Raw genomic sequence first — 21319 nt, 5'->3', positions numbered from 1 at the left:
TGTTGGCAATATCAGTTGGTTCTGTAATTTTCGTGCCATTGTGCTGTAGCTCAGAGCAGATCTGGGTGTTGCCATTGAGATTCTTGACATAGCTATAGAATGCTTTATGATTGCCCTTAAAATCAGTGGTGATTTTGTTTTCATAGCTAGCTTTGGATGATCTTATAAAGGATCTCAGCTTCTTACTGAGGCTGACCAGGGAACTCCTCCACTCATGGTATTTTACTCTCTTTTGCAACAGTTTCTTCATTCTGTTGTAGAGTTTGTTTATGGCAGGGGACCACCAGATTGGCTTCCTTTTTTGGAGAATAACATCTTGGTTCTGTTTGGGATAGCACGATCCATGCACTTGTGTAAGTGCTTATAGAGTGCATTTGTGTAGGATTCAGCAGTCATGCATGGGTGTCATGAAGTGCGCCACTTCTGTCTTCAGAAGCATGAAGTTGGCTTTGGAGAAATTTTTTACCGTGGTTTCCTTAATTGTGGGTAGGGGTGGGATGCAGATATCTAGGGTGATTAGCTTATGGTCGGATCTGACCAACGAGGAGTTGATTTCAGATGTAGAACACCGGTCACTCATGTTGGCAATGACTAGGTCTAGGATATTGTTCCCCCTGGTGGGGGTGTGGATAAGTTGATCCAGGGCATTGGAATTTATGAATTCAAGAAAGCATTGAGTGAAGGAGTTGGTACATGAGTAGTTTTCCCAGTTAATGGTGGAGTGGTTGAAATTGCCCATTATTAGGGTGTTTGGTTGAACCCTAATATTTTCCAGTATATCAAGAAAAGAGGAGTGGAAATTCTGGGGCATGGTGGTTGATCTGTAGCAAGCTACAATGTGGATTGCAGTTTTGCCCAGAGTTAGTTGCACTTGGATAACCTCAGATGCATTATGCTGCGCAACTAGCCTGGGGGTGTGGATATCCTTAATGAATATGGACACACCTCTGCCTTTGGTGTTCTGGTCCAGGTTAGATGGCCGAAAAGTGTGAGATGAGTTATAGCCTGGTAATGCAGGCGTGCTCTCTAAAGCCTTGAACCAGGTCTCAGTCACTGCACAGATATCGATGTTATCAGTTGCATGAAGTATATGTAGGGGAATGTTTCAGGACTGTATGTAATAACGGCTTGACAGTTTTACAATGCCTAGCATGAATTAGAGGAAAAAGAAGTGACACATCCCTTTAAGCCTGTACACATTCCTTAAGGTTATAGTATAGATACAATGTATATTATTGCCAATTACATATTACAGTGTTTGGACACATGTAGCTTCATAATCCCCTTTCCCCCAGTTTTGCTCTTATTCTTTACAAGTGATCAATGCCTGGACCAGGACCTTCCTTCCTTGTGTAGCAAAATTTGATGTAGTAAAGATGTCCACAACAGCAACTACTGCAAACTGTACATTTCTGAATCAGGCTACATTTCCGCTGCAGTTTAAGGCTTATTGTTCTCCCTTCCTGCATGACTCTTCCAGTCCAGGGGCTGCTACTCAAATTCCAGTTGCCTGGATCACAGGGAGAGTTACACCCTCTGCACAGTTGAGCCAGTCAAATTTTAAGATTTATTGCCAATACCATGCTGAGTAGTGCAATGTGAAAAATTCATTTGTGGAACATACTACACATGGGGGGGGGGGGGGGGCTTGTAACACCACAACAAAACCATTCTCTCCTGCACCTGTTCTATTTTGTGCTTTATTCATTAGTCTTTTTTAAGTTTCTTATTGTCAGTAGTGATGGGTTCAATCAGTTTTTCTTCATTCGTTTCCTGCAGTATGTGTACTTTGAGCAACATACAGTTAGATAGAATACCCATCAACCTGGCAAGCCACTTATGTTTATTTAGGTTTTAGCTAAGAAAATTCCTTTTTTGTACACCTGGGACTTAAGTTTGTGAAGGACAGAAAAATCTCTATGTCATTTTACTGGTGAATCAGTACAGCAGTTTTTCAAATTCTGGCATTATATTTCAGCTAACTTAAGCAGACTAAATGATTATGAAGATTAGTTAACACAACAGAAATGATAATACCTGTGAAAGATTTTTTTTATTTGATTGAGAATGTACATAAATGTGATGGATAATTCATTAAATATGTTTTAGCCAGATTCTTGCCCCTCTAATTGCCCTTTACATAATACTGAGAGAAGAAAGTACAAAGTATCCCAGCTGATGCACCTGGCATTTATTACACTGTATGATGTCCTTCTATTCCTATGTTGCAGTATCCTAGGTGTGGGATTTCCTGCCCTCAGACGACTCGTATGTCGACTTCTATACAAAAGCTTCAGCTTGGATGCTGTAGTGTGCGTGGGACATCACACGTTAGGGCCATAAACCAAGGGGCCTTAAATGTGACATCTGCACGCACAATCCCCAGAACTTTTCAGCCACAGATGACAGTTGCATCATACGATCACTTCTTCACAAACATCGCACATTAAAGATAAGTAACTCATTGGGTTTCAAACTTTCTTATTTTTGATGATTGTTATAGCTAATGCTTGGTTGTTGTAGCCTTTAGCTGATGTCAGGAAAAAAGGGAAAGTGCCAATGTGGGCACCAGATACCCCACAAGGACACCCATGACAGGTGTGTTTTTTTGCCTAAGCCAGGAACATGATCACTCCTCCTGTGCTATTTGTCAATCGTTTGTGCCTAAGACCTTGCACAGCCATCTAGCCGCATTAAATCTCTACCTCGAGAACCAACGCCTCAAACGGTTGGCCCATAGGATGGATCCTGCATCGGAGGCCGCACCTGAACCTTCTTGCAAGAAGGCCAGGTTTCCTAGATCGCCTTTGCCTGCCGCACTGCTTATTGATGCACCACCAACTGCCGATCTAGGGGTTGAGGCATGCTCAGAGGATCCATTGACTGCAGTGATGTCCCTCAAGGAAGATGTTTTGCACCCAACGACCGGCACATTCTCGGAGCTCACTCAGACATCAACACCAGTCGATGTCGAGGGGGAACCATTTTTGGTGGTACCTCTGGCAGGAATCCAGACTTTGGATGTGCTAATCTCCGGACCCGAAACCAGGCCACTCTCTACTTCCTCTTCAGCCAAAAAGAAGCAGAAAACTAAACATACCTTCTCTTCTTCAGAAGTCACACCAGATTGGCAGGCCTTCACTTCCCCTCTCATGCAGACCTTCAAGGCCCTTAGGCCTTCAGCCTCAGCCACTTCCACCCTGCCTCTTCTGAGCCCTAGGCCTGTCTCTGCTTCTTCCCTCCCATCCATTACCCCTCAGGTCAGGGAAGAAGAACATGACTCTTCTTTCTCTTCATCAGAGGAGTCCATTTCTTAAGTTTCCCAGATTGCCTCCTCCCCAGAAATATTACTGTCCAGATGAGGAATCTGTGGAGGGGGACTCCCCCTGAGGACATTACTTTTGGTGATACCATCACCAAGATGAAGGATTACTTTAAATGGGACACTTTCCAAATGACTTACACCCAAAAGATACTTTGAACTGCTGCAAGTGGAATCACCCTCCCCTTCAGCAGTTCCCCCTGTTCTGCCTGCTTACTTGGATGCCTTCAATGCAGCCTCTAAGGCCCCTGACTCCCAGCCTCCAGCCCCTAAGCATCCTGACCACTTCTATAAAGTACCAGAGGACCACAAATTCTTAGTCAAGCCACCCTTGGCAGACCCACTTGTTATTGCCACCACAGCAGATAATCAATCTAGACTGCTGCCTTCTGCCTCCCTACTACCCACTGACAGAGACTGTAAGTACATGGATAGGATGGGGGAATAAGGTGTACACTTCTTCTACTTTGGCTTTCAGAGTCATAAATTATCAGACCCACATGACCAAGTATGCATTAGACTTGGTCTCTCAAGCCTCCTCCATGCTGGCTTCCTTGCCTGACAGTCCCAGCAAGACAGACATCTCATCCAAACTTTCCTTGGCTCAACAGGTAGCCAGGCACTCCATAAGGTGCAGCTATGATGCTGCAGAAGCATCTGCCAGGTCTGCAGCATCTGCCTCAGCCCTCAGGAGGTACTCATGGCTAAGACTCCAGAACATCCCCGAGGACTTCAAGGCTAAAATCCTGGACAACCCTTTGGACCACAATGTGCTGCTTGGAAAACAATCCACTGACCTTTTTAAAAATCTACAAGAAAAAAGCAAAGCTCTCCAGGACATCAAGCACCTGCTAGTGTTGCCCATACCAAAATATTACAGGAATTACCCTGCTAAAGCCACATTTGTAAGACGTACTCTGCAGCCGTCCTCTTCCAGGTTCAGGAGAGGGCCAGAAGACCTACTAACTCCAGATCCTCTGCTCCATCACAGCAAACCAGACAGCCCTTTCAGGATAGAGGAGGCCCCAGTAATGCATGACTGCCTTGCCCACCTCCCCCTCTCAGCCCGCCTTTCCCACTGTCTCCCCCTTTGGCAATCCATCACTTAAGACCAGTGGTCTTAAACATTATCCAAAAAGGGTGCTTCCTATCCTGGAAGGAGAAGCCACACAGAAGAGGCATCCCTTCCTTCCCTAACAAACAGTTCCATCTCATGCCACAAGTTCTGACAGATCTTCTACAGCTAGGCACCATAGAGCTCGTTCCTCCAGGAGAAGAAGGAAAAGGGTTTTACTCCCATCTCTTCCTGGTCCCAAAAAAGATGGCCCATGGAGACCCATTTTAGATCTGTCCTTACTCAACCTACATCTTCAGGTACCCTCCTTCAAAATGCTCTCTCCCCACCTTGCTGCCTCTCATTCCAGCCAAGGCCTTCATGGCCACCTTAGACCTAAAGGAAGCCTACCTGCACATACCCATCAGGAGTTCCCACAGACAATTCCTGCATTTCTCTGGCCCTTCCTCTCATTTCCAATTTACTGCCTTGCCCTTTGGTTTATCCACAGCCCCCGGGGTCTTTACAAACTGCCTGGCCCCAGCCATTGCCTTCTGCAGAACTCAAGGAATACAAATTTACCCTTACCTGGATGACATCCTGATTCTGGCAGAGTCCAGGGATGCTCTATTAAAGCATCTACATTTTATCATGCCCCTTCTGCAGAACCTAGGATTCACCATCAACCTCCCCAAATCTCTCTCCAAGCCACGACAAGATTTTCCTCAGCCGCAGAATCAAAACAGACACAATGAAGGCCTTTCTACCTCAGGACATGGTTCTGTCTTTACGTTTATACTTCCAAGAAGCTCTTCTAACCCAAAAGGTGACGGCAAGGCATTTTATTTGCCTCCTGGGTTTGATGGCAGCAACCATCCCCATGCTAACTCTGGCAAGAATGCACATGCACAAACTGTAGTGATTCCTGCAGAACACCTAGTCCCAGCACCTACATGCCCTAGAGCAAGCCATCCCCCTCCTTTCCTGTCTGAAAACAGAAATCTACTGGTGGATCCAGCAAGTGAAATTTAACCCAGGGCTCCCACTACAGCCCCCCCACCCCAACCCAAGTTATGCATATAGATGCCTCAGATTCAGGTTGGGGAGCAACTCTGGCTTCTTACAAGATTCAGGCAAAGTGGCATCCCTCTCTTCAGGCCAAACACATCAAAATCAGGGAAATTACAGCAGTTTTCTTAGCTCTGCAGACCTTCACCCCCTTCTGGTTCCAGGGGTGCTCCACATTGTTACGGACAACACCACAGTGATGTGGTACCTCAACAAGCAGGGAGGAACAAAGGACTATCAGCTGTGCAGTCTATCCCTGCTGATATAGGACTTAGTCTCCCGGCTCAACTTAGTCCTACAGGTGGTCTACATCCCCTCACAGGACAACCACCAAGCAGACCTCTTGAGCAGGACCTCCTCGTCTCAACAAAATGGATGCTGAACTGGGAGGTCTTCTTAGACATAGTCCATCAGTGGGGTGCTCCACAAATAGGCCTGTTTGCCTCCCCCCCAGAACAGGCAACTGCAGAGCTTCTGCTCAAAAACCCACTCCCCTCTAGCATGGAGAGTGGATGATTTCAGTTTCTGTTGGGAGGGAAAGTTCCTTTATGCCCCCCCCCCCATTTCCACAGATTTAGAAAGTCCTCCTGAAAATCCAGGAGGACAAACCAAAAATATTGTTAGTGACTCCCTACTTGCCAAGGCAGCACTGGTTCCCCCTACTTCACAAACTAGCCAAGGGCAATCACTTAAAGTTACCCTACAAGGTGGACCTACTGTCACAAGACAAAGGAACTCTCCTACACCCACAGGTACAGATGTTTCTGACTCTGTGGGTGATAAACTTTTGATTCCTTTCAGACACCACTACTCAGAGGACATGCTTTCAGTCTTAAGAGAGGCAAGGAAACCTATCACCAGAAAATCTTACTTGGCTAAATGGGAAGATTTTCAAAATGGTGTCTGCAAAGGGGAGGGGACCACAGCTCCACCAAGGTTCCCCTGGTTCTAAACTACTTGTGTTAATTGATAAAAAAAAATGACCTTTCTTATTCGTCTATAAAAGTTCATCTCTCTGACATATCAGCCTGCCTGCCCCTGGATCCTCACCTTGCTGGCCAGGCTCGATGTAAAGTTCTTCCTTAAAGGGGTCTTGCACATGAGACCACCTAGGAAACCTATCCGTCCACCTTGGGACCTTAACTACATCTTAGAGAAATTAACCCAACACCCCTTTGTACCTGCCGGCCCTTCCTCTTTACAGATGTGTACGTGGAAGACAGTCCTTCTGGTGGCTATCACTTCAGCCAGAAGAGTGCCATAAATACAGGCTCTAATGGCCTGTCCCCCGTACACGGTCTTCCAAAAAGACAGGGTGCCCTTGCGAACCAACCCCTCCTTTATGCCTAAAGTGATCAATGATCTCTCTCTAAACCAATCCATTCATCTGCCCACCTTTGTTCCCTCACCCACTAATGAAGGGGAGAGGATACTGCACTCCCTGGGTGTGCACAGACAACTTAGATTCTACCTGGACAAGACCAAGTCCATCAGAAAGACTAACCAGCTCTTTGTCTCCTTCCACCCCAGAGCCCTGGGCAAGACAGTCTCCAAGCAAATCATTGCATGCTGGACCAGGAAAGCTATTTGCTTCTGCTACTCTCACCATGGAAAAGAAGCCCCAATGGAAATCAAGGCCCATTCCACTAGAGCTATGGCCACCTCAAGGGCCTTCATGAAAGACCTAGACACAGCATCCATTTTGGAAACAGCCACCTGGGCCACTATCCACACCTTCAACAAGTATTACAAATTGAATAGAGTTTCCAGAGCTAGAACAGGATTCACCAGAGCAATCCTGCAGGGTCTTGTAGAATCCTCTACATCTACCACCACCCTCTCCTCCTCTTAAGTTGTGGTACACTCCCACACCTAGAATACTGCAACATAGGAATAGAAGAACATAGAATAGTTGTGTAAATTATCTTACCATAACCATAGATGTCCTTCTCTTCCATTTGCAGTATTCCTTCCTGCCCACCAGTCCCCCCAAGTCTTATACCTTCCTGTACTACCTACATTTCAGTAGGTCTCCAAGTTACACACCTGTAAACAACTGGCACACTTCCTGCTGGTCCTTATTCTCTGCCTGCTGGCCTTCAAGTTCTGAGGATTTTGCATGCAGATGTCACATTTAAGGCCCCTTGGTTTATGGCTGTACGTGTGACATCCTACACACACTACAGCCAAGCTGAAGCTTTTGTATAGAAGCTGACGTACGAGTCGCCTGAGGGCAGGAAATACCACACCTAGAATACTGCAACATGGGAGAGAAGGGCATCTGTGGTTATGGTAAGATTTTACACAACTATTCTTTCTCTTCATTCCTGCACTAGTCTATATGTCTTCAGTGTTTGTGTAAATTCATGGTCTAGTATGTGAACTGTGAAAAGTGCTTACAAGTTTTTCAGTCATTCTTACAGAAAGTAGTAGTTCCAGTTTAAGAATGAAGACTGAGAATCATGTATTTTACTATTCTTTTGTTGAAAGGGCTAGTCCCACAAGGTTTGTCCTCTTTTCAGGGGAGACATGAGGTGGTTATTATTTGTACTAGGGGAAATTTGGCCAAGGCATTAGGGAACTTCTGCTGTCTTTTTGATTGGTGCCGTGGAATTGTTTACATCCACCAGAGCTATCACCAACTCATTTCACTTTAACTTCTCATCTGAAGGACTTCACTCCCAGGAATACAGTACACCTTATTGCAATGTCAGCAATCCAGTCATCTAAAATGGGACTAGAACCCTCAGCCTTCTGGTCCTCCAGCACCAAAGTCGAGTGTGCCACCAGTTGTGCAGCTGACGCTATGACATTACTATGACTTTTGAATTCAGTAACATCATTTTATGCTGGTAAGTTGAAAAGTATGTGGGTATCATAAGAGTCATGTGAATCATAGGAAATACAAGGCAACCAAGTCTCATGACTACTCCTTGCCAATACTCACCTTTAGACTAAACTTCCTCTCTGTCAAGGAGGGCCAAGCTAGTCAAACCAGGGATGAATTTGAATTTACACATCCAATATTCAGTTCCTGTTTGAAAGAAGATAATGCATCACACTGCTTGGTTTGCAGTGGGAGTCTATTCCAGAGGTGGTGAATGTGCTGTGTAATGTACCTATTTCTCCACCTTGATATGATGTCATTTTCAAAAATTTCTCAACTGATGAGTCTTGGATCTGACCTCTGATCTGACTCAGTTGCATTAACTTAGACTCTGGAATCCAACTCTTGAGCTCCTCCCTTTATCCATAATGCTCCAGAAGCCTGTAATACTGTGGATCTTGTTTGCCGCCTCAACGCTTTAGATGCCGATCCTGTTGTCTCAAGCTTATAGGGTGTTTTCTGGTGATTTGTAAGGATAATTTGCTTTTATTGTTCTTTCTTAGTTTCTTTCTCACCCTTCCCTACTTTTTAGTGTTTTTCAGGTTTTCTTGCGCTAGTTATTCTTTCCTTTCATACCCTCCTCTCTTGGGTACTTTTTGGTACCATCATTGGTACTTCCTTCCTTTCTCTGCTTTCTTACCCTTTCATAGGGTGTTTCTTGAATACCATTGTTGGTATGCTCTTCACTTTAATTTTTATGTAAGAAAAAAATCTCTCCTGTCTTCTGCCATAATTTCTCTTTTAATATGACAGAAAAACATAAAATGTATTTATTTATTTATTTCACATTTGTTAACCGGGTTAGTCCAACTGAGTTTGAGAACAAACCCATTTTCAGTGGAGATCCAAAGGGAAAAGCCCCAGCAAACATAAGTAACAATAAAGGGACAATATACACATTTTAAATAATCACAATACAAAATAATTGTAAAAGGAAAAGGTTATTAGCTATTTGCATTGCATTGATAGTAAGCAAACCCATTTTCAGTGGAGACCCAAGAGGAAAGAGGCCCAGCAAACATAAGCAAAGGTAAACATACAGGATAAAAACTATTAAAAACAACAATGTAAATATGAAATTAATTATAAAGAAAAAAATAAAAGAAAAAAATATGAACATTAAGGGTTGCACTGATAGCAGTGGTCAAAATGTACTACATATGAGAGTAAAAACAAAAAGATAATCATTGTTCAAAAGAAGGACAATGTATAGACATTAATAGGAAGTGGGGGGGAAGATAAATAGTGTGAAGAATGGGAGGGAGATAGAAATGAGGGGGGCTATTGCAGGGCTATAGTAGTAGAGCTGAGGGTTTAGGAGGTTAGTTTATGCAGAAGTTAATAACAGAGAAAGAAAGTTAGGAGATGCAACAGGTTGTACAGTAGGTCAGACTAAGATACCAAATTTTCATGCCCACAGGTGTGTGTACTGTTTGGGAGCAGCCCACCTTGATTTTGCATGCTTCATTTGTGCAGGATTTAACACTAGGGCTTTGATTGACCAGCACAACAAATTAGTCTTGAAAAGGGTTACTCCTTTCTTCTGCTGCATCTGTTTCAGGGGCTCAACCCCCCAACAAGAAACAAAAATCTTCCTTGGTGACCAGGGAACACAGAAAATGGTCATCTCGAATGTTCTCAGAACCCAGCTCCAATCTTGGAGACACCTGCCAAAATTGCAAAAAGATTGGATCTGACCTCCACAGATCTGACTGTGGGGGACTATTAAATCTCCTTAAATTTCTCTGAAGCCCATTTCCCCCACAGCTATGTTCACCTTTTCTTCAAGAAACACTGGAAGGATGTCACGACACCTGCCAAAATTGGGGTTCTGTCTTTACGTTTATACTTCCAGGAAGCTCTACTAACCCAAAAGGTGACGGCAAGGCATTTTATTTGCCTCCTGGGTTTGATGGCAGCAACCATCCCCATGCTAACTGTGGCAAGAATGCACATGCACAAACTGTAGTGATTCCTGCAGAACACCTAGTCCCAGCACCTACATGCCCTAGAGCAAGCCATCCCCCTCCTTTCCTGTCTGAAAACAGAAATCTACTGGTGGATCCAGCAAGTGAAATTTAACCCAGGGCTCCCACTACAGCCCCCCCACCCCAACCCAAGTTATGCATATAGATGCCTCAGATTCAGGTTGGGGAGCAACTCTGGCTTCTTACAAGATTCAGGCAAAGTGGCATCCCTCTCTTCAGGCCAAACACATCAAAATCAGGGAAATTACAGCAGTTTTCTTAGCTCTGCAGACCTTCACCCCCTTCTGGTTCCAGGGGTGCTCCACATTGTTACTGACAACACCACAGTGATGTGGTACCTCAACAAGCAGGGAGGAACAAAGGACTATCAGCTGTGCAGTCTATCCCTGCTGATATAGGACTTAGCCTCCCGGCTTAACTTAGTCCTACAGGTGGGTCTACATCCCCTCACAGGATAACCACCAAGCAGACCTCTTGAGCAGGACCTCCTCGTCTCAACAAAATGGATGCTGAACTGGGAGGTCTTCTTAGACATAGTCCATCAGTGGGGTGCTCCACAAATAGGCCTGTTTGCCTCCCCCCCAGAACAGGCAACTGCAGAGCTTCTGCTCAAAAACCCACTCACCTCTAGCGTGGAGAGTGGATGCTTTCAGTTTCTGTTGGGAGGGAAAGTTCCTTTATGCCTCCCCCCCCCATTTCCACAGATTCAGAAAGCCCTCCTGAAAATCCAGAAGGACAAACCAAAAATATTGTTAGTGACTCCCTACTTGCCAAGGCAGCACTGGTTCCCCCTACTTCACAAACTAGCCAATGGCAATCACTTAAAGTTACCCTACAAGGTGGACCTACTGTCACAAGACAAAGGAACTCTCCTACACCCACAGGTACATATGTTGTTTCTGACTCTGTGGGTGATAAACTTTTGATTCCTTTCAGACACCACTACTCAGAGGACATGCTTTCAGTCTTAAGAGAGGCAAGGAAACCTATCACCAGAAAATCTTACTTGGCTAAATGGGAAAGATTTTCAAAATGGTGTCTGCAAAGGGGAAGGGACCACAGCTCCACCAAGGTTCCCCTGGTTCTAAACTACTTGTGTTAATTGATAAAAAAAATGACCTTTCTTATTTGTCTATAAAAGTTCATCACTCTGACATAACAGCCTGCCTGCCCCTGGATCCTCACCTTGCTGGCCAGGCTCGATGTAAAGCTCTTCCTTAAAGGGGTCTTGCACATGAGACCACCTAGGAAACCTATCCATCCACCTTGGGACCTTAACTACATCTTAGAGAAATTAACCCAACACCCCTTTGTACCTGCCGGCCCTTCCTCTTTACAGATGTGTACATGGAAGACAGTCCTTCTGGTGGCTATCACTTCAGCCAGAAGAGTGCCAGAATTACAGGCTCTAATGGCCTGTCCCCCCTACATGGTCTTCCAAAAAGACAGGGTGTCCTTGTGAACCAACCCCTCCTTTATGCCTGAAGTGGTCAATGATCTCTCTCTAAACCAATCCATTCATCTGCCTACCTTTGTTCCCTCACCCACTAATGAAGGGGAGAGGATACTGCACTCCCTGGGTGTGCACAGACAACTTAGATTCTACCTGGACAAGACCAAGTCCATCAGAAAGACTAACCAGCTCTTTGTCTCCTTCCACCCCAGAGCCCTGGGCAAGGCAGTCTCCAAGCAAATCATTGCATGCTGGACCAGGAAAGCTATTTGCTTCTGCTACTCTCACCATGGAAAAGAAGCCCCAATGGGAATCAAGGCCCATTCCACTAGAGCTGTGGCCACCTCAAGGGCCTTCATGAAAGGCCTAGACACAGCATCCATTTTGGAAACAGCCACCTGGGCCACTATCCACACCTTCAACAAGTATTACAAATTGAATCGAGTTTCCAGAGCTAGAACAGGATTCACCAGAGCAACCACCACCCTCTCCTCCTCTTAAGTTGTGGTACACTCCCACACCTAGAATACTGCAACATAGGAATAGAAGAACATAGAATAATTGTGCAAATTATCTTACCATAACCATAGATGTCCTTTTCTTCCATTTGCAGTATTCCTTCCTGCCCACCAGTCCCCCCAAGTCTTATACCTTCCTGTACTACCTACATTTCAGTAGGTCTCCAAGTTACACACCTGTAAACAACTGGCACACTTCCTGCTGGTCCTTATTCTCTGCCTGCTGGCCTTCAAGTTCTGAGGATTGTGCATGCAGATGTCACATTTAAGGCCCCTTGGTTTATGGCCGTACGTGTGACATCCTACACACACTACAGCCAAGCTGAAGCTTTTGTATAGAAGCCGACGTACGAGTCGCCTGAGGGCAGGAAATACCACACCTAGAATACTGCAACATGGGAGAGAAGGGCATCTGTGGTTATGGTAAGATTTTACACAACTATTCTTTCTCTTCATTCCTGCACTAGTCTATATGTCTTCAGTGTTTGTGTAAATTCATGGTCTAGTATGTGAACTGTGAAAAGTGCTTACAACTTTTTCAGTCATTCTTACAGAAAGTAGTAGTTCCAGTTTAAGAATGAAGACTGAGAATCATGTATTTTACTTTTCTTTTGTTGAACGGGCTAGTCCCACAAGGTTTGTCCTCTTTTCAGGGGAGACATGAGGTGGTTATTATTTGTACTCGGGGAAATTTGGCCAAGGCATTAGGGAACTTCTGCTGTCTTTTTGATTGGTGCTGTGGAATTGTTTACATCCACCAGAGCTATCACCAACTCATTTCACTTTAACTTCTCATCTGAAGGACTTCACTCCCAGGAATACAGTACACCTTATTGCAATGTCAGCAATCCAGTCATCTAAAATGGGACTAGAACCCTCAGCCTTCTGGTCCTCCAGCACCAAAGTCGAGTGTGCCACCTGTTGTGCAGCTGACACTATGACATTACTATGACTTTTGAATTCAGTAACATCATTTTATGCTGGTAAGTTGAAAAGTATGTGGGTATCATAAGAATCATGTGAATCATAGGAAATACAAGGCAACCAAGTCTCATGACTACTCCTTGCCAATACTCACCTTTAGACTAAACTTCCTCTCTGTCAAGGAGGGCCAAGCTAGTCAAACCAGGGATGAATTTGAATTTACACATCCAATCATTCAGTTCCTGTTTGAAGGAAGATAATGCATCACACAGCTTGGTTTGCAGTGGGAGTCTATTCCAGAGGTGGGGAATGTGCTGTGTAATGTACCTATCTCACCACCTTGATATGATGTCATTTTCAAAAATTTCTCAACTGATGAGTCTTGGATCTGACCTCTGATCTGACTCAGTTGCATTAACTTAGACTCTGGAATCCAACTCTTGAGCTCCTCCCGTTATCCATAATGCTCCAGAAGCCTGTAATACTGTAGATCTTGTTTGCCGCCTCAACGCTTTAGATGCCGATCCTGTTGTCTCAAGCTTATAGGGTGTTTTCTGGTGATTTGTAAGGATAATTTGCTTTTATTGTTCTTTCTTAGTTTCTTTCTCACCCTTCCCTACTTTTTAGTGTTTTTCAGGGTTTTCTTGCGCTAGTTATTCTTTCCTTTCATACCCTCCTCTCTTGGGTACTTTCTGGTACCATCATTGGTACTTCCTTCCTTTCTCTGCTTTCTTACCCTTTCATAGGGTGTTTCTTGAATACCATTGTTGGTATGCTCTTCACTTTAATTTTTCTGTAAGAAAAAAAATCTCTCCTGTCTTCTGCCATAATTTCTCTTTTAATATGACAGAAAAACATAAAATGTATTTATTTATTTATTTCACATTTGTTAACCAGGTTAGTCCAACTGAGTTTGAGAACAAACCCATTTTCAGTCGAGATCCAAAGGGAAAAGCCCCAGCAAACATAAGTAACAATAAAGAGACAATATACACATTTTAAATAATCACAATACAAAATAATTGTAAAAAGAAAAGGTTATTAGCTATTTGCATTGCATTGATAGTAAGCAAACCCATTTTCAGTGTCTACAGTAGTTAGGAAATCATTTCTGGTGCACAACTTATAAACAAACGTATGGCATCTAAGTCCAAGGAAGTCATTGTTCCACTGTATTCGGCATTCATCAGACCTGTCATTGAGTACACTGCCCCCTTTGGTATGTACCCAACCAGGCATGTCCAACAATTGGAACGTCCACAAAGGTTCCTCACTAAAAGAATACAGGGCATAAGTAATATGTCCTATGCAGACCACTTCAAGGCCCTATCCCTGTATTCTGTGTCCTACAGGCTTTTGAGGGGAAATCTATGCCTGGCATACAGGGCATTGTCAGACCCCACTCTAATGGACCTCCTGCATATCCACAAAACAAACAGTACCAGAATTACCCATTCTAAAGATTTAAACCTTGCCTGAGATATAAATAGTACCTGCTGGAGAGATAGCTATGTATCCCAGAGACTACCACGTCTATGAAATAGGCTCTCAAGCCATGTGAAGCAGAGTTTCTCCTTAATCCAATTCAAGTGCAACTTGGACAATTGGATGAGAAACCAGAAATTCATCCCTGGTTTGGCACCTATGTCTCTAATGCAAACAGGTAAACTGTAAATGGTTCATCTCCCAGGCCCATGCTTACACTTATCAAGGGTATCAGAACTCGTCAGAGATTTGGGATGCATGGCTAGGCTTAAAAAAGCCATTGTAGTTGTAAGCCTAGTAAACATCTATGAACCTATAATCCCACCCTGAATATAGTATCTCTTCACTTCCTAGAGGTGTTTCCCACATAAAAGGTGGAGCATTGTAAACACTGGTCTAAGTACACCACATTTTTAGAACTACAATGTGATAGGTCACCCCTCTTACTATAAAATTATTACCACATAAATTCCTAGAGCAATGTGGGCAAAAACACTTTTGCACACCATTTTTTTATAATGTGCTTCTTCCTGTTTTCCTGTTTCCAAATAATGTTTTAAAAGTTTTGTCTCTTCTATGGAATGTTTTACTGTCCCTGTAGCTATATTACTAGTGTTATTCAAAACGGGTAGGTAAAAGCCCATTTCTCTTTTGTTCACTACTTCCTGATGAATATCATTTAGAAAATCAATAGGGTAATCTCTCTTTAAAAACATATTAGTAAGTACATCACACTCATAATAAAAGGACTCAGGTTCAAATACCATCCTGGCCAATCTAGCTGACCTTTAACCACTGAATCTGATGCTATCCATGTAATTATTGATCACGGATGGGTCTTGGACCTGACCTCGGATCTGAGCTGGCAAAGTGAGTGACAGCTCCTGACTAGAGCTCCTCCCAGCTCAGGACCCTGTTACCCATAATCCTCAGATCTCATTTGCTGCGATTAGTGAACAGACAGACGTGTTCCCTGCAGCTCGAGCTTCATTGGTCAGAGAAGTGCATTTTATCTTTTTTAATTTTCTCTCTCTCCTTCCCTTCTGTCTAGTAGTGTAGTTAGTTTTACTATAGTTTTTCTAAGTTTAGCAGTAGATTTCCTCCCTCCATTACTTGTTAGCTGGCCATTAAAGTTTTTCCTGACCTTTTCCTTTCTTTCTTTATTTCCTTATTTTTCCCGTGTGTGTGTGTGTTTTGGAGGGTTTGTATTTCATTTGGGCCCTGGCTGACAAACCCTCCAGTTTCAGACACTGCTCCTCATTCAGTCGGAAGTTAGCTCCTGCCGACATGCATGAGGAGTGCGTCTACTGTCTAGGAGAGTCTCATTTAGAGATTGAATGCGATATCTGTGCAGGCTTCAATCCTCGGGCTCTCCTAGACCATAGAAACAAATTGCTCTTTAAAGGGCTTGCTAAAGGGGGTCCCTTGGTCTTGGGCTCCCCCTCCAAAGCCCCCACGGATCCCAAGAGAAAGCAGTTTTCCTCTCGGGAATACCCTGCTAAATGGTTGAGGTTCTTGGATCCCTGTGGCCTGGATCTGACCCCAGCCTTGTGGCCATCGGCTTGGGGTCTTCAGCTCCTAGAGCCTCTGCTCCCCCAGCTGGATCCGAATCCTCGGGGACTCTGAGGTCATCAGATCCGATCTGATCTAAAGCCCCCTCTGCTTCGATGGGCTCATTGGATCCGTCCATGGGGCCATTAGTACACTTAGATCCAAGCAGGTCTTCAGATCTGATGGGTGTCTTGCAGTGGTTTATTATCGATCCTCCGGCCACTCCAAGAGTCTCAGATCTGAAAACGTCTAGTAGGTCCTCCACTAGGGACAGCAGACATTCTACTCATTCAGGCCATTCATCAGTTTCCTCTCGGTCTACTAGGAGTTTGCTCCCATCTGATATGGACCAGATGATGTGCTTTCTCAAAGCCCAAATGAAACTAGGCTTCCTTCCGTCCCATATCCTCTTGCCAAGGGGCGCTTCACCCACATCAGAAATCCTCTACTCCCATCTGACTCCTGTGAGTTTGGCACTCCTGGGGCAGAGTTTGCCTAAGGAGAGGCTGTTGGTGTCAAGTAGTGCTCCCACTCCCATGCCACCTGGGTCCCTGGCTGGCTCAGCCCCCTTGCCCTCAGGGCTGGCATTGCTTTGGACCTGTGAGATCTCAGAGGGACAACAAGGGGGAAATTCCAGTCTGGAGTTTCACAGAACGTTCCCTTCCCTTGGGGGCTTCCACCCTGGATAGCTCGCAACCGATATCATCAGAAGAAGATGGTACTGTGCTGGGGTCTGCCATCCTACCCCAGCCAGTCGTTACCAGTGGGGAGGAGGATGGGCCCTTTTCCAGTCTGTCTTCCTTCTGGACGATAGAGAGGACTGTCTCCGGTTGGTTGGCAGCCTCTTCCTCGACTCTGGACCCACCCATGCCTGGTTCCATCTTGGGTGGTGAGCCTTCATCTTCGGTCCAGGGTCAGCCCCCCCGAATAGACTTCAGAAGGGCATTACCCCCATAGAGGTATCCTCCTCCTCCAAGTCCTCCACAGAGCCCACATTGGAGGAGCCTCCTCGGAAAAGGACAGGCAAAAGGAGGCACCTAGACTCCCCTCATGAGTCCCTCATGAAGGACATGGATTTCAAGGAAGGGGATGGGTCCCCCAGACTACCGCCCAAGGAGGTATCCTTTGGAGATGTACTTGATATCCTTGAAAGAGCAGGGTGTTTGGTCTTCCCACACCCCATCCTCAGAGGAATCCATGTTCCTGAAGGCATTCAGGGCAGGCCCATCTTCCTCCTGGGTGTCTCCCCTTGTGGATGAGCTAGGCCAGCTCATTGCCAGCAGGGCATGACTGGTCCCTAAGAGGGTGGATATGTTTCTCAGTCCTCCCAAAAGCAAACCTTTCTGGAATAAGGATGTCCCTGAAGATGCTATTGTGGTTGCCACAGCCACCAAAAAGAACTAGTGGAACAGAGCTCTACAGTCGATCCCCCTAATAGTCACTGGTGATTGACCATTTTGGGAAGTGCATGTTCGCCTCAGTTGCTTTCAGACTAAGGACTACAAATTATATGGAACATTTCATATGGCTGCAAAAGGATTTGGTATCAGAACTTTCCTCTTCCCTTTCAGAGTTGTTGCCTTCAAAGAGCCTTACATTGGTTCCTCTGAAGCTCTCCACTCTCACTTCCCTTGCTAATGCCCCGATGAGGTTGATCTCGAATGCAGTCAAGGCCACTTTATGAGTGGCAGGTACAGGCATTGCTATTAGGTGGCATGCCTGGCTTTGCCTTTGTGGACAACTTTAAGGCATCCTTTACCAATGCTCCGTTTGATGGGTCTACTCTCTTTGGTCCTTCAGTCAAGAAAACACAGACCCTCAGTGAGCAGGAGAGAAAGACTTTGTCCACTGTGGGGATCAGTTTTCTGCTCCCCAGTGTTCCTTCTGTAAGACTCAGATCGGTAGTAAAAAGCTATTGTTTCACAGGACGCAGTCTTCTTTCCAGGATGCTCCTCAGGAATCTTCTTCTTCTGGCTGAGGAAGGGGATTCAATAGCAGACGCCACCCCAGAGGCAGAAGAGGTCTGCAGAATCACAGCTTCTGAGAACCCTTCTTAGACAAGCCCCCACAGTGCTCCTGAAGTGCTGCCAGACTGTCCAGCCCTGGAGGCAGTAAGGGATCTTATCTCCTTGCACCACCTGGCATGGGCTGCTATTACCTCAGACCAGTGGGTGCTAAACATTGTGTCCAGAGGATACTTTATACCCTTCAGTAACCCCTCTCTGTCACTCCCAGACATTCCACCCCACCAAAGGGAGGTAGCTCTCACAGAGGTGCAAGACCTCCTTCAAAAAAGGTCTATCCAGAAGGCCCAACAGGACAACAAGGATCCATTACTTACTCTCACTTCTTTTTAGTGCCCAAGAAAACAGGGGACCTGCATCCCATTCTGGACCTCAGCAAGTTGAATTTATCAGTCAAGAAGTTGAAGTTCTGGATGGTCACTGTTCAATCCATCCTTCCGCTTCTGCACAAGGACGAGTGGATGTACTTGATAGATCTCAAGGATGCGTATTTTCCCATAAAAATAGACAGTTGCTCCAGGAGATTCCTGCTCTTCCGTCTGGGAGCTAATCATTATCAGTTCAGAGCCCTGCCCTTCGGTCTCACCTCCGCCCCCTCAGGTGTTCACCAGATGTATGGCAGTGGTAGCAGCCCATCTCCGGCTGCAGGGCTTTCAGGTCTTCCCATACCTGGAAGATTGGCTCCTCACTACTCCCACAAAGCATCTTCTCTCTCTAGCCACGGACTTCACTCTAAGTCTATTTCAAGATCTGGTCATTACTGTCATCTTTCCCAAGTCGCACCTTGCTCCGTGCCAGAGGCTGGAATTCATAGGAGGTCTTCTGGACATGGTGTCAGAGACTGCAGCTCTTTCCCTGTGCAGGGTAGACACAATCCGGGCAAGTTCTTCCCCTCCTGGGTCAGGGCAGTGTCCCAGCCCAGACCAAGTTGCACATCAATGTCCTAGAGATGAGAACAGTTCTACTTTTGTTTCAAGCCTTCCAGGACTTTCTCCCTCTCGGGACTGTAGCCCTTGAGTTGATGGCAGCGACTATTCAGTTGGTTCCTCTTGCCAGGTATCACATGCGAGTACTTCAATGGACCCTGGCAGTACAGTGGTCAGCTTACCTTTGCCCTATGTCCATGCCAATTCAAATATCTCAAGCCTGCCTGCGTCACTTAGATTGGTGCCTCCAGTCCGAAGATCTTCTGTAGGGAGACCTTTTTGTTTACTGCACCCCCAAGCCATGGTGAACATGGATGCCTCCCTGTTGAGGTGGGGGGTCATTTTCAGGGAAGGACAGTCCAAGGCACATGGTCCCCCTTGGAGACCAAGTTGCACATCAGTGTCCTAGAGATGAGAACTTTCCTACTTTTGTTGCAAGCCTTCCAGGACTTTCTCCCTCTTGGGACTGTAGCAATTCAGACAGATAACATGGTAGTAGTCTGGTACATCAACAAGTAGGGGGGACACAATCTTACCCACTGTGCAGAGAGGCCATGAGAGTGTGGGAATGGCTGATGTCCACCAGGAGCTTTCTTCTTGCAATGCATATCCCCAGTGATTTCAATGTGCTGGCAGACAAGCTCGTCAGGTCTATCCTGAGTCCCCATGACTTGTCCCTGAAACAGTCAGTGGCAAGGCAAATCTTCAATGATTGGAGTCTTCAGTACTGCATTCTGTTTGCATCCCCAGCCAATCAAAATGCAACAAATACTTTGCCCTGATCCCCCCACCGGGGGAGTCACCCAGGGACAGTCTGATTCACGATTGGCCACTGGGATTTCTCTATGCCTATCCCCAACACCCTTCATTCCCAAAGTTTTACAGAAAGCCATTACCTGAAGGCTCATCTCATATTCCATGTCAACTTCTGGCCTCATCACATATGGTTCACTCTCCTGTGGCCTCATCTGAAATATCCATCTTGGATTTTAGATCCTGTCCAGGATTTCATTTCCCATCCATGGGGACTTCCCCGTCCTGACCTGATATCTCTGAGGCTGACAGCGTGGTACCTCCTGTTCCATAGGTTCATAGGTGTGTACTAGGCGAATGGCCCTGGAGCCTTTACAAGCCTAGCCCATAGAAGTGCCCTGGAATCATGCTGCCCAATGTTAGTTCCCAGTGCCTCTATCAAGTAGAGCCACTGGAGTGATCCCTGGGGTGAACTTTCTATTTCCCATTCACTCATCAATATTTCTCTTGAAAAGGGCCAGTGAGGTGCTCTGCTTGACATGTATGGGAAGTCTATTCCTGAGAAAATCTCTTCCAATGATTGTCAATCAGGTTAAGTTGCCTTCTCCAGTGTAGGACATTATTTTGGTATGTCAGAAACCTTCTACTGAAAAAGGTTTATTCCACCAAATGGAAGAGATTCTCTCTTTGGGCTCATGAGAGGGACATTGATCTCTTTTCTGCTCTGGTTCCAGACATTCTGTCATTCCTTTCCTCTCTGTTCCAACAAGGAGTGAGCTTCTCAACAGTTAAGCTCCAAATAGCGGCTATTTCTAACTTTCACCTAAGTGACAGTCCCTTGTTTTCTTCTAGGATCTGCAAGGCCTTTCTTAAGGAGGTGTTCTTGCTCAGGCCTCCCTTCAAAGATCTGTCGCCTCCCTGGGATCTTACTTTGGTGCTGCAGTCCCTGACACAACCTCCTTTGAAACCTGCCACAAAGTGTGATGTTAAGTTTCTGTCTTGGAAGACAGCCTTTTTGATGGCTATTACCACTGCCAAGAAGGTTTCTGAATTGCAGGCTCGTTGCATAAGGCCTCCCTTCATGATTTTTCACAAGGATAGGGTCTCTGTCAGAACCAATCTTTCATTCATTCCAAAAGTAGCTTTGGAAACTAACCTAAATCAGTCTGTTCAGCTTCCTGTCTTTTTTTCCCAATTTTTCTAACAAAGGAGAGTATCAGCTACATTGCCTGGCTGTTCATAAGCAGTTACATTTCTATTTTAAGAGTACTGAGGATTTTCAAAAGTCAGATCAGCTTTTTGTAGCCTTTTGTCAGGCCAGGAAAGGTAGGGCCATTTCCTAAGTGTTAATTTCACATTGGATCGC

Source organism: Protopterus annectens, chromosome 4.part0 (assembly GCF_019279795.1).
Source record: "Protopterus annectens isolate FY-2018-M chromosome 4.part0, PAN1.0, whole genome shotgun sequence".
Lineage (NCBI taxonomy): Eukaryota > Metazoa > Chordata > Ceratodontiformes > Protopteridae > Protopterus > Protopterus annectens.
The sequence above is the reverse complement of the archived record's forward strand: the minus strand, read 5'-3'. Positions refer to the sequence as shown.